Raw genomic sequence first — 2,978 nt, forward strand, 5'->3', positions numbered from 1 at the left:
GAAGTCCCTGCTGTATTCTTCAGTCATGTACGGTATTTATAAGCTTAAACAAAAGTAAATGTTTATAGGAATATGTTTCTATTGTCTCCATCTACTGTACAGCCAATTAATTTTTCAATTGTAGAATGAGATATTCGGGGTTTGTGATTGGAGGTGACCAATTGCTTTCCCACATCATCACGCACCTAAACGTGTCTTGTGAAGAATAGAGAAACTTGGGTTTAAAAATCATGGAATATTTTCTTAGGTCTGATATAAATGGATGTAAATTCTAAAAGCAGAAAGTGTTCCTTTTAGCTTTTTAGTACAGGTATATTACCGGTTGTGGCTTGGACTCCCAACCTCAAGGTCGGGGATTCGAAACTCTCGCTGTGCAAATCGTGTGTGTCCTTGGGCAAGGCAATTTATCTAGAGTTGCCTCTCTCGACCCAACCTGGTAGGTTCCAACACAACTGCGCTGATTACTAGCTGCAATATTATGGAATAATAATATAATTTATATTATTATTATTATTATTATTATTATTATTATTATTATTATTATTATTATTATCTATTGAATCATTCTTTATTAAAAGCAATGAAATGATTGTGACATAAAACCCAAAAAGCAGAAAGTGTCTGTTTTAGCTGTTTAGTATAGTCTTTCTATTTGTGTTAGGAAAATCTCTGGAAAAAAAAAGAGAGACTAATAGATTCAACAGCTTAAATTATAACCTATTATATTCTGTAGACCATCTCCACCGTATCAAGTTTAATGTGATAATTATCTGTAATATATAGGAAAAATTCTCATGTTTGTCATAAAATCTGACAGTGTGGACTGAACTATTTGTATGGTATTTTTATGGGAAGAGACGCAATGTAAATAGAATATATACATTTTCAAATCTATATTCTTACATATCTTTTCTTGTACACACTCATGCCTATTAATATTACTGTAGTTCTCACTCCTGAATTCCACAAAGCACATAAATTATAGTTGTAATAATTTAAAAGAAAACCATGGGATTTATGTATGCGTGTTTAAACTAGCAAGAAGGCAAGTACCTTAAAAACAACCATTCACACAACCCTAGAATGAATAATTTACTGAATTAATTGAAATAAAAAAACAACCATCCACACAACCCTAGAATGAATAATTTATTGAATTAATTGAAATAAAAAAACAACCATCCACACAACCCTAGAATGAATAATTTATTAAATTAATTTAAATAATAAAATGTACATCAAAGAGATAATTTGTAGTACAATATTTTCTTTTGTCTTTGTATTGTCATATGTTATTTTCCTGCTTAAATATTCACCATCAGACACCCAAGTGAGGATTCTTTTAAACTAGGTATTTCATATTCATACAAATATTATTGTTGTTTGGCTAGAAGAATTACAAGATACTCCCTTTCCAGACATAGACAGAAACTTTGGCAACTGTTTCACAGGATGTTCGGAATTGAGATTATAAAGCTTGAAGTTGACTGGAGAAACCTTATCAATACCTCGCAAGGTAAAGGGACTGTAGTCGTCCGAATTCCACAGGTGCTGGCCAAGTCTGAACCACAGTCAGGGAATTGATGCTTACTACATGTGTTAACTAGAAGCTAGCTGTTTTAAAGTGTTGTGCACAGGGGGAAATTCAGGGTACAATAAGTGACAACTAACAGATTACAAACACTGGCTTACTTCAAGTGCTTTCCTCAGTTGGCACATTAATATTCGTAGTCAACTTCCCCTTTCTAATGAAATGTTGTTTAATGACTGGTCCTGTATTATTGTTTGTTGCTATTACTATTTAAGCTTTATGTTCATATTTTATTTTAACTATTTATTGTAGCATTTCAGGAGAAAATAAACAATATAAAATTTCCCGCCAAGGATTACCAATTTATTTACAATACAATAATAAACTGTTCTGTAAAAAAAATCCAAGGACTGATTTCACTGGTACAACATTGGTATTGGTATTGGTACAACATTGGTATTGGTTGTGCTTTGCATTTATTTACTAAGTCTCTCTAAGTCTTGCTGTGGCAAGTGTCTTTGAAAAAGAGAAAGTGAGAGGACAGAGCAAAAGAATACAAAAAGAAACCACAAATACAGCAGAAGATGTTAGGGAACACTGAAAAAGTGGGTCTTTCCTTGGAGATTGGTAGAGATGAAGACTCGTGGACATAAACACATAGACATTCCAAAGCTTCAGGCCAGCTACCATGAAGGAACGCTTTAGGCGGCATGTTGGACTGAACAAAATATTGTGACTAGTGGTGGATCTTAGAGTATTAGAACATACAGAGCATTGTTGTAAGAGTTCTGAAATGTGAAGTTAAGATGGAATTGTACTGAACATAATACCACTGTGTAACTAATTAATGGCGGGTCAAGTGAATGTTCAAGGGGCGCCTCTCCCGACAGCAACCAAAATATCTCTAATAGTGTGTGAAATCATTCAGAAAAGAGATTAAAATTGCCCTGAAGAGTTTCCAGGGAACATTGCTGGCCCCCCCCCCCTCACAATAGGTAAAGAAACCCCATCAATCCTCCTCTCTTGGACCATTGGTCCTACCCCCTCAAACCATGCCATAGGTCCTTGATTTCCACTGTTGAATGCAAATGAAAGTGGAGCAGTCACACGCCATACCTCCACCCTGTGCCAGAATCTGGTTATGGGCGATTCCATTATATTTTTAGAGTTTCATTGACCTTGTCCCTTGCCCTTTTTTTCCTAAAATTTAATCATCTCTTAGATTGTAATGTAGGCCTACTATTCTACTAAATTTTATGATGATCTTTCTTTAGTATTTGTGTAATCTTGCTAACAGACAGACGGGTGTATTCCAGACAGACAGGTGAATTCATAACCTCCTTGGCGCAGGTATTGATAACTCTTTTATTTAAAATTAAATTAACATACAATGAATATGAATAATAGAAATTAGAAGTGTGGTCAAACTTCCCATTTGAACACCCTT

Source organism: Anneissia japonica, unplaced genomic scaffold (genome assembly GCF_011630105.1).
Source record: "Anneissia japonica isolate Jap-2015-1 unplaced genomic scaffold, ASM1163010v1 scaffold287877_len585272_cov192, whole genome shotgun sequence".
Classification (NCBI taxonomy): domain Eukaryota; kingdom Metazoa; phylum Echinodermata; class Crinoidea; order Comatulida; family Comatulidae; genus Anneissia; species Anneissia japonica.